This window comes from Eulemur rufifrons, chromosome 10 (assembly GCF_041146395.1).
Source record: "Eulemur rufifrons isolate Redbay chromosome 10, OSU_ERuf_1, whole genome shotgun sequence".
Taxonomy (NCBI): Eukaryota; Metazoa; Chordata; class Mammalia; order Primates; family Lemuridae; genus Eulemur; species Eulemur rufifrons.
Genome location: NC_090992.1, coordinates 27,631,640 through 27,643,623, shown reverse-complemented (window position 1 = coordinate 27,643,623; position 11,984 = coordinate 27,631,640). Strand labels below are relative to the sequence as shown.

Below are 11,984 nucleotides of genomic sequence, written 5' to 3'. Positions count from 1 at the left end.
AAAAAGATGACTTTGGGCTGTATCAAAAACTTGCAGTGTGATCCTGGGCAAGTCACCTCACCTTGTTATGCCTCAGTTTCTCCATCTTTAAAAAATGAGATTTTTTCCGAAGCTCTGTGTTTGGGGGTGGGGTGGGGAAGGAGCTTAGTCTATGCCTCAGTTTCTCTTAACAACAACAAAAAAGTTTGGTCTAGATTTTCAAGTGTAGTCTTGGACCAGCATGATTACCATGACCTGGGAACTCATCAGAAATGCACATATTCAGACCCCACCCACATCTGCGCATCAGCAGCTTTGGGGGTGGGGCTCAGCAGTCTGTTGTTTAGCTGGCCCTCCAGGTGATGGTGATACATGCTCAAGTCTGAGAACAGCTGCAGATAATCCCATTGTGAAAGCTGGGATCCCAGGTGCCTGAGCTAGTGCTACAGAGGAGCCGAAACAGTGGACCTTCCTGGAGTCAGAGGTCACTTTCAGATGGTAAGTCTGTGATTCCAAGATTCTCCCTGATTTTGTACATTGCTCCTTGCATGTCTGTATCAACTTCCTGCCAGTGGAAACCAAACACAGTTAACTTTTCAGTACACAACCCAGCCCTATGTAAAAAAGCCTTCCAGCAGTAGTTCCAACCAGGAACTCTAGCTTTAGATCCAGAAAAGCAAGTGCTTGAAGGCGTGAGCATTCAGTGAGTATCACTGATGAAAAAGAAACGTTCATGTTGCCTATAAAGTCCTTCTTGCCTTCTTGGGTGTTTCTGGTTTCAGCTGAGTGGAGGCAGTACTACCTAATGATGTGAGCAGTTGCTCCGGCTTCCTACTGCCTGCTTTCAACTCGAGTTCCACCACTTCTCACCTTGGGCAAATGTGAATCAGAATCTCAGTTTCCCCATCTGTAAATGAGGGAACACACAGCACCTGCTTCAGCATCATTGTGAGGATTCAAAATATATGGTTCGTGTAAACACGCTTTGCACAGTGACTTGCGTGCGTTCAGCATTCAATTGACTGTTAAGCATTCGGTGGACGTTAAGTCTACTTCTTAGTATTCTGCAGCTTTCAGATGAGGGTGGTGATGTTTTCTTGTAATAGATAATATGTGAATGGTATGTAAATGTGAAGGAAAAGTAAATATTTGGAAAATTATATCTGGGAAGCATGTTATACATGCAGCAATGGTGCAGTGGTCAATGATCTCAGAGGAAAGAATTAGATATTATGACGTTATCTCTCAAAAAGAGGGAGAACAGATTAGCACATCTAAGCCCTTCTGTTGTGTTATCTCTCTAAACATGCCTCTCACCTCCTCACAGTGCTGAATTCTGACCTAGTTCTTTTGGATCACTTCCAAAGTTCACTAAGCTCTAACTAATAGGTTTCTCAGATTAGGCAGGTCTTCTATTAATGAAAAAGAATAAATCGGGAGGCATCTCCTTACTAGACTTCAGGATATACCACAAGGCTATAGTAACCAAAACAGCATGGTACTGGCACAAGAATGAGACATAGACCAATGGTTCAAAACAACCTAGATATAATACCATCCTCATATTGCCATCTCATCTTTGGCAAAGCAGACAAAAACATACACTGGGGAAAAGAATCCCTATTCAAATAAATGCTGCTGGGAAAATTGGATAGCCACATATAGAAGACTAACACAGGATTCATACCTCTCACCATTCACAAAAATAAATTTACAATGGATAAAAGACTTAAACCTAAGGCATGAAACTGTATCAATTCTGGATGAAGAGGTTGGAAAAAGTCTTATAGATATGGGCCTAGGCAAAGAATTCATGAAGAAGACTCCAAAGGCACATACAGCAGCAACAAAAGTAAATAAATGGTATCTGATTAAATTAAAAAGCTTCTGAATAGCCAAGGAAACAATTGATAGAGGGAATAGATGACCTGCAGAATGGGAGAAAATATTTGTACGCTATGCATCCAATAAAGGGCTGATAATCAGAATCTACAAAGAACTCAAGCAAATCAGTCACGAAGATGTGGAAACAGCCCAAGTGCCCATCAATTCATGAGTGAATTAATAAAATGTAGTATATGTATACCATGGAATGTTACTCGGCCATAAAAAGGTGAACTAATACCTTTTCTGACAACCTGGATGGAACTGGAGACCATCCCTCTAAGTGAAATATCACAGGAGTAGAAAAACAAACACTACATGCACTCACCATTAAATTGGAACTAATCGATCAACACTCATGTGCACCTACAGTAGTAAAATTCAATGGAATTGAAGGAGGTGGGAGGGGAAAGCAGGGACTGGGTAAATTCATACCTAATGGGTATAATGCATACTGTGTCGGTGATGGACACACTTATAACTTTGACTCAAACTGTAGAAAAGCAATAATGTAACCAGAACATTTGTACTCCTGTAATATTCTGGAAAAGAGTATATTGATAGAGAGCAGGACATCCAGCTTCTGTGCAGAAAATTTTGTGCCATCAGCAACCAAAGAGAGAATTAAATATGGGTGATATTGAGAAAGGCAAGAGATTTTTGTTCGGAAGTGTGCCCAATGCCACACCTTGCGAAAGGGAGGCAAGCACCAAACTGGGCCACATCTCCATGCTCTCTTTGGGCAGAAGATAAGTCAGGCCACTGGATTCTGTTACAAGGATGTCAGTAAAGACAAAGGCGTCGCCTGGGGAGAGGATACACTGATGGAGTATTTGGAGAGTTCCAAGAAGTACATCCCTGGAACAAAAATGATCTTCACTGGCGTAAAAAAAAAGGTAGACTTGATAGTTTATCTCCAAAAAACTACCAATGAGTAATGATTGGCCACTGCTTTATTTATTACAGAACAGAAATATCTCATGACTTTTTTATGTGTACCGTAAGTTAACTGATCTCATACACCAGAGTTCAGATCATGAATGAATGACAGAATATTTTTGTTGGACAGTCCTGATTTAACTAAATGAATACGATCAGTTTTTTTGAATGTTGATAGTAATTCCAATTCAGTAAATGCTGTCACTATTTTATTTTCCCCTTCTAAAGACACGATTGGACTTGATTAGTAATGTTCAACTTTTCACAGAGATGGTAAATTGCCATCTCAGAACCTGAAGATTGGTTTTATATTTAGATTTACATAACTAGTTATGTAAATATATTTAAATACTAGGGAAATCCCTTCACTATCTCAGAACCAAGCAAGATTCACTGGTGTTTTAATTTGTGTTCATTAGCCTGTTAAAGGTGAGGGCTGGAGATAAGGCAGCAATATCTGCTTTATATTTTTGGTCTTAACTGTACCAATCTAATTCCCTCTATCTACTAAAATGCTGCCTTTTATTTATTGAAAGGCATTTTAGTGTGGTTTATATGTAATATCAAATATGGAATATTTAACACTTCTTACAAAAAATAGGCCAAAATTTCAGAGACTTAATATTCAAACAGAACTGGAGTAAAACAGAAAGGAAGAAAAATTTCACCATTCTCTACTTTGTATCTGACACTATTTCCTCCAGGAAGAATAGCCTTGAAGGGCCATATATTTGCCAAACGACTTTCCTATTGTTTCCAACTAATTGTCTCAAAATGTCTCTGCTATAGTCTGGAGGCTTTGGGTGGGGGGGGGGGGGGGTAGCATAACTTGTAAGATACGTTACATTTGGTTATTTGGGGTTTAAAATATTTGTGTTTTAGGTACCTGTTAGGTAGGGGTATAAATCATGGAGTCTGGGTGAGGCCTACCTGGTGATGATGTAAATCGTAGAATAACAAATGAATAACAAGACCTCAAACACAAGAGAACTTTGTGTCCTTCTTGGGTGAATTGTCATGGTGATTGGTGGCAGTGGTAGCAATGATATTTGGAGGAAACAGGGATAAAGATGTCAATATTGAGACTTAGAAAAATTTGTGAAATTGTTCTCCTAATAGTCCTGGGCTTCCCTTTGCTCAGTTAAAGGGTTTCTGATCCCTGTAATACCTTTAGGGGCCATAACTACTGCAGAAAATGGATTCTGGACCTCTTAACCAAAAAAAAAAAAAAAAAAAAAAAAAAAAAGAGTAGATTTAGGATAGAATTGTAAACCCAGGCATGATCTCTTGTTGTTGCTCATACTGGCCAGGTACCAAACTTTAGCACCCATAGTTATTATTCCTTCTTTCTGTGGAGATGCAGGTCTTGCTGGTGGAAAGTGACTGTAAAATAATGAGGACAGCTGCCTAGCATCTCCTACGGTGGGTCAGGAGAGAGGCGAGGCTGCAACATACAGATAAAACCTTTCCAGGGAGAAACTTAATGGGGGGTGAAGTAGAATAAATAAAACACAAGTCAATGTAGCAGTATGAAAATGTTCCTTCTGGGGAGAAAAGCCCAAACAAACTCAAATGTGAGAATAAAATGAAAATGTCTTTTCAGAATGAGAGAAAGGAAAGCAATTCAGAGAAAAAGTGGAAAAGGTGGAATTGAGCCTACACTTAATAACTTCTGATTATTACCTGACTTGATTCTTCTTGGAGCTCAAAGGGCTCTCAGAAGATCTGCCTTAAATTGTTTGTTAAAATAAAGAAAAATAAAGTAAAGACTTCTTCTTCTTCTTTTTTTTTTTGGAGGTAAGCCACACTGTAAAGGTAGGCAAAGGGAGAATTATTTATAATAATCCGTAAGCCAAGTTGCTAAACTTGTTTACCCTTGATTTGCTTTATAAAGTCAGTGGCTCCAATTGGGTGTGGAGGGGAGAAATAAGACCAGAGTCACATTTTCTTGATTCTTCTCTGTCCCTCTATCTTCCCTTTATTCTTTATTCCTTCATTCCTGTCTCATTTCATTGTGAAGGATTGAAATAATATTGGCATAGATTTGGCAGACCTATTTTGGTGAATAGTGAACGTAATGATGAGACTATACTCCCACGACATTTTCTGGTTCTGTTCTCCAGGGAATCCAAAGATACTCCCACCAATTTATTAAACCATAGTTTAATCCTCACATAGAGTCTCTGAGTCAGTAAAGGAAGGTGGAGTCTTGTAGTCTGCATTTTAAGCAAGCACCCTGAGTAATCTTAATGCAGGTAGTCCAGGAATCATAGTTTGCGACATACTGTCATCTGCAAATCTATGTGGTGGCCCTGATGTCAGACAGATATGATTTGAATCTCAGCTCAGCTACCTTCTAGCTGTGTCACATTGGGCAAGTTACTTGATATCTCTGTGCCTATTTCTCCCTATGTTAAAAGGGGATAATATCATCAGTGCTGATCATAATCCTGAACATCTAAAATCCTGAGAGATTCAAATCCCAAATGTTGAAATGGTGAAGGCTGGATTCTGGAGAAGGAATTAGTGTGTTTTCAGTTGTACACTGGGTAGTTACATCATGTTAGTTGCATCATGTTAGGTGGAACTATTACCTTGTTATTGTCTTTATTTGCATCAGGTAGAAAATCTAGATGGATGGATTGGCCATGGTATGAAAACTTCAGTTTAAAATTGTGTCATTTGTCTGCATTGGCATTCCTTCTAGCAGGTAAAATTCCTGGAGATTTTAATGAATTAAAGCCACACTTGCCTGAAGAAGCCAGTGAAGTTACTGACTGGTTTGAAAATAATTATGTGCATGGTAGGTTAAAAAGCTACTGTGCAACAGTGTTGCTGTTCAATCACTGGTATTGCTTCCGCCAAATTTGTGGTCTGTGCGTTTGGATAGATTTCCACATACCCAAAACAACACAGAAGCATGGCACATAAGATGGGAAAATTTAATAGGAAATGCTCATGTCGGTGTATGTAAAATCATAGAAGAATTTCAAAAAGAACAGGGCCATGTAGAAAACGAATGTGAAAGTATTCTCCAAGGAGAGCTATGTCCTAAAAGAAAAAAAAAAAAGCCAGGTATTGTTATCTTCATTACACAGATAAGAAAGCAGGCACAGGGAGTCTAAGTAATCTTATCATTTACTGAATGTGCACAACATTCAATGCTACGTGGTTTGCATTATGTTAATTCACTGAATCCTTGTGCTAAAACTAAGAAGTGGGTACTGTATTTATACCTGGTTTAAAGATGAGGCACTGAGGTTTGCACAAGTTAGGAACTTGCTCAAAGTCACATAACAAGTGAGTGTCAGAATATGGTCATGGACCCAGATCATCTTGACTGAGATCCTGTTATTTTAACCACTGAGTTCCGATTTACAGATTAGCTTGCCAGAATGAATACTGGTAAAATACATGCCTTGTCATTGCAAATGCACTTGAAGGAGAATTTATTGTTCTGTCCATCATAATCTCCTTGGAGGCAAAGAGTGCCTCCTAGGCCTTTCCTCTCTTCCTTTTAGTCCTCTTCTACAAATCAAAGCTGCCTTGAGCTGGCCACATAGAAGTGACAACAAATACAGCATTTTTAATATTTGATTTTACATTCAGTCATCACTTAAAAAAAGGTGCACGTTCTATGTACCAGGTACCGTACTAGGCAATGAGAATTCTAAGTAGATTCCCTGTTATACTTTCTAATTTTCACCCTGGTAGTTTCCTTCATAGCAGTGATTACAGTTTATAATTTTTATTCATTTTGTTATTTATTATCTGTCCTCACATTTTTGTCTGTTCTGTTACCTTCTGTGTCCCCAGAATTTAGGTCAATGCTTGACACATTTTAGGTGATTATTAAATATCTATTAAATGAGTACAGGAACAAATGAGTCAAAGAAGGAACAAATAAACTAACCACAAGTTTATCAGGTGATGGGTAAGCTGTTCCATTTTCGGGTGTTGATATACTTCGAACTCCACTCCCCCATTACCCTTTGTGTATTGCATCCATGTGTGGCTTCTGGCCACGGAGAGAAATTGAACAGAGGCCAGAAGATCAACTTTTAGCCTGGGGTTATGGAAACCAATGTAATGACAGCACAGAGACCCAGCATTAACTAGAAGTTAAGGTCCAAAAAGTAGCTGACCAAGTACCTTCCGTACAGTTTCTTTTTAGCTGGGGTGATGAAGTCGCTCCCATGTCCAGAAAAAAATGTGGTTTCTTTATTTTTGTGTAACTGACCACTGGGCATGGTGGTGGGGATCTCTCTCACTTTGAGGAAGCAGCAGGCCTGACTCTGGCATACGTTAAGTGGGAGGTAAAGAATTAGAAAATCGCCTGTCTTTATACAGCCTGGCTTTCAAACAAACCTGTTGTCTTACTGAAAACTGACAAATATTTCTCCTGCAGTGGAATAAAAAGCTCAGATGCTGCAATAGAGCATGAGTGAGAAAAAAATAAGAATGTATTGGTGAAATATCTACAAAATTATTATATTTCTGATGCTTCATTCTTTATCATATGCAGAGAAACTCTGTTCAATTTTCTACAGTAGTGTGCCAAGACATTTTCTCTATTGTTCACCTGGAAAGCATGTAAAATGTGTTGAAAGCCTAGATCAAGGGTCTGTAACATTTTTCTGTAAAGGCCCAGATAGTGAATATTTTAGGCTTTATGGATCATACTGTCTTTGTCATGCTGCTCAGCTCTGCTGTGCCAAAGCAGCCATAGACAACACATATGGGATTGAACACGGTCGTGTTCCAATAAAGTATCATTACAAAAACAGGTATAGTCTGCCAGCCTCTGGACTAGATGGTGTTTTGGTACTTAATTTGCATAAAATCCTGGAACCTGGGAACTCAAACCCATTGCTTCCATCATACACACATAGTAGGTAGATAAACCATTTTGAAAACCCCAGTTTGATTTGGAAATAGCAGAAAACATTTGGGCTTTATAGATTTCTGTATACTTTTGATAGTTCAATCAGTGTCCTGTGAGCCTACCCCAAGAATTAGATGTATCTAGCTTAAACCTCAAAAATTAAAAAAAAAAAAAAAAAAAGACTCAAAATCCTCTCCTGTCTCCTCTTAGGAGCCAACTTGGAGTTCTCACTATGAAAAGATGCAGACCTCAGCAATGAAACTACCCAAGATCAAAGCTTGGGAAGTAAATTCCTTTCAAAAAGGACTCAAAGCTGCATTAAAAATTGCTGTGCTTCGTCCTCCTCACCCTCCCAAAAGAGCTGGCTGGCCCAATGCCACCTTACCCCAGAGGCCAGCCTGACCTTGGCCATCCATCTCTGTTTGATAAAGCCAGGCTCCACAAATCACATGGCTCCCCATTGACTTTCGGTCAGGGTGAGGTAGCCAAAGCTCTTCTTTAAGCTGAGAGGCATAACATGCATCTACTTTCTGCCCAGTTGCTATAATGGGAACTTCCAGGTCAAAGGACTCCAGGTTTGGGCCCAGAGGGCACATACCAAGGCAGGACAAGCACTTACGGGGTCCCTTCTGTGCTCTAAGCACCACGTTAGGACATTGGGATGCCCAGGTGGATAAGACACATTTGGAATCCTCTGGCCTCGAGGTGTGCATGGGATTATGTGATGTAAATTCTGGGCAAGAGCAGAGAACAAGTCAGTGTCAGCTGACTGTAGAAAGCGTCAGCCCATTAGGTTAACTCCTGAGCATCGGTAGCTGCATGTATTCTGGCCCATGCTACATTAGCTAAAGCTCATAAAGACTTGTGTAAACAGAGAACAGCTTTAATTGAATAAAATATGTCTTTGGCTTCTTCCCTGCCAGGTTCACTGTTTCTCAGTGACTTACATGGGTCCCATTCTCTTCTTTATAGCTAGCAAGAGGCTCCCTTCTCGGGAGGAAACATGAGTCAGAACTCTTAAAAGCATGGCTCTCCCATCCTTCTTCCTGGAGAAACACCATTCTTCCCTTGCTAAGAGATGCTTTCTCTGCAGGCTCAGGTGAGTCAGCGGCAGCAGGGGGGCACTGCACGTGAGCAGTTGAAACTTCCAGTGCCAACTGACGCTTCCCTCTGCTTCAAGACGAAGTTCTCCAATAATTGTTTCCTACCTACCACACACATAATTATTTTCCAACCCGTCAGTAACTTCTCTGGCTTCTTCAGGCAAATATGGCTTTAATTCATTAAAAGCTCCAGGAATTTCACCTGCTGGAAGGAATGCTAATGCAGACAAATGATGCATTTTTAAACTGCAGTTTTCCTCTTTGTGGGATTGTGTGGCCAATCCACTCATAAAGACAATTACAAGGTAACAGCTCTGCCTAACATGTTACAAGTAATGTGATGTAACTCTCCTAGCGATAACTGAAGACACATTAATCCCTTCTCTAGAATTCAGCTTTCATAATTTCAGCATCTGGGATCTTAGACGTTAGGGATTTTTGTCTTTTGGGATTTATGATTGGCACTGGCCGCATCCATAAGCTCATGGACTTCTCCCCTCAATCTGGCAAGGTTGGTGATATTGTCTCTGTGTCATGGATAACAAAACAGTTCCAGGAGATGCAGTAACTTGCCTCAGGTCACACAGCTATAACGATTCGAATATTTGCCTGTGTTTTCTATCATTTATGACCCCCTGTACTAGACCCACAAAGATACCTGACATTCAATACTGTACAAAGGTTACAAGCACCGAGAATGAACTTGAGCACTGCAGGGCTTGCTGGGAAAGTGCTGCAGTCCCTTTAGGAAGTACTGATGGAGAAGCTTCTGTTGGTTGCATACTGTGGGGACGGTTGGGGGAACCATGATGACACAGCCCCTGAACTTGAGCAGCTCATGGTCGAGTGCGATGGACAGATGTGCAGATGGGTGACTGTGATACAGCATGGTAGGTGACGTGCTGGAGGGCCTGATGGAAGTGGACCCTGAATCAGGGGGGCTGGGAGGCTGGGGAAGGTTTCCTACCTAAAGCTGAGCCCCAACCTATGTGTCTCGTTTACCTGCCAACCAGAAAGCATGTTCTCGTGGTTTGCCCTCCCTCTGGTTTCCAAGGCACACCATCAGCTCCAGTAAACCACCTGCATTTGACCTGAAAATGTCTGTCTTACGTGAGTAGATTTACCTTTCCACATCATATTTTCTTAGGCTAATTTGAAAACTAGCTTTTACTACAAACCAATGGTGTGTCAAAGTGGCTCAAAAGGGTATTGAGGTGTCAGAGTTAATATGACTTACAATAGGAAAAAAACATTGAATAATGTGCAAACTTGTACCCTGTGTACAAAGATGTTTGTATGTTAAGAATATTTATTTTAAAGTCTCTTCCTTGAACTCTGTTTTACCTTCCAGCTGGGTTGGGGGTTGCTTGGATGTCTATGTTTGATGGGTCTCTGCAGGCCACCATGCTTATGAAACCTTCAAAATAACCTGCATCAAAATATTCTCTCGCTTTCTCTCATCTATCATAATATCTGCAAAGAGTAAAATATTCAAATAACCTAAAAGAAAAATTTCCTTTCATTCCTGGAAGGCAGCTGTTGTTACCCTGTGTATCCTTCTATATATACTTTTATGTATTCTTCCAGAGATATTGTATGCATATACATGGATATGTGCACACATGTGTGTATGTATATGTATGGGGTTGTGTATGTATGATATAAGCATGCATGTATATGTATAAAAACATATATCCCATTGTGGTTGTTTCTTACATAAATGGTAGTATGCTGTAATACCATCTTGCACCTTTTTTTTTTTCACTTAACAATACATTTCAAAGATTATCTGTTCTGCCATGGGGCCTGCAGACCTGCCTCATCCTTTCAATAGCTGTTTCACATTCTGTTGACACATTTTAACCAGATTCCTTTGATGTACATTTTGAATGTTCTTGGTTTCTGGCTTTTATGAAAAACACTGCAATGAATATACTTGCACATACCGATTAGTCTGTGTGCGAATGTATCATTTGGATAAATTCCTAGAAGTGGAATTTCCAAATGAAATGGTATGTTCATTTTAAATTTTGCTAGACATCACCCAGTTGCCCTCCAAAATTGTAGAACCAACTTATACTCCTATGGGAAACATGGGGAAATGTCTGTTTCCTCACACATTCTTTGAGTGGTTTTGATCAATTTCCAGGACACGTTGCAAGGACGAAAACATGGTCTTTTGTCTTAAAAGCTGGGTGCAAGTTAGATTCAGGAGGCTGAGAATTGACATGCAAAAGTCACCTGACCAGGTCTGAGCAGTTGAATGTCAACATTTTCGGGCTGAAAACCGGCCTCTTTGGATGTTCCAGACATAAAAATGTCTCTTTTTGTATCCCCGTTAATGCCAGGGTGCATTTTGAACTGTTTTTAACTTTTTGCATTTCTTAATGATGGCTGGACGCCTTGTGCTGGTGCTGCCTAGAAGGCTCTGGCTCGATTCCCCACAATTCTTTGTTTCTTCAAAGCTTATCTCTATCTCTGTGTCAGGCCTGGCCACTGCACTCCGTGGCTCAGCATTTCCACCCACCTTTCCTAGTGGGTCTTGAATGGATGACCTTATCACTCCAGGAGGCAAACATACACTGTACTGATCTGCCAAGCTCAATATCCTTTTGCTTAAATGTTAGATGGATTTACGTTATTGCTCTGGGAAGCAGTGATCCAGAGAGGAATTAGTGTTCTGAGAGGACTCTGGTCTTGTTAAAATGGCAACGGGAGGATACATGCGCTTGCCCAAAGCCATGGGCTGTAGCCTAATCCAGTCTTTTTCCCCCTTTTTCCCCTCCTCAGTTCATTTGGTTATTTGAATCTTGTTTGCATCTGAGCTTCTGAGATGCTGGGGTCCAGCAAGGGAAGTCTGGATACAGGGGCCACCAGCTCTGCTTCAGCGACTTTCAGCGTGAAGAGAAAAGGACACACACACACACACACACACACACACACACACGATGCCCTCTGATCTGGGCTTATGTGTTGTCGCGGAGCTGGAAGTGGCTGGGCTGGGGCCTCCTTGATGGGGGCTTTTCCTTCCAGAGTTTCCTGGGAAGGCATATCAAAGTACACCAATCAAAGTCACACGGGAGTTTGATCAATCTTCAGGGACCACTGTTGTGATCCAAATGTTTTCCTTTACCTGTGTGCTCTGCTCTGCATAGCAGGCATGGTCTTAAGTGGTCGTAAGCAGGTTGAAATCA

At 40.6% G+C, this 11,984-nt stretch overlaps 1 pseudogene; it reads left to right on the top strand.

Annotated features, from left to right (window-relative positions):
• The first annotated feature begins 2,493 nt into the window (after positions 1 to 2,493).
• On the top strand, positions 2,494 to 2,801 carry LOC138393185 (cytochrome c-like; annotated as a pseudogene).
• The last annotated feature ends 9,183 nt before the right edge of the window (positions 2,802 to 11,984 follow it).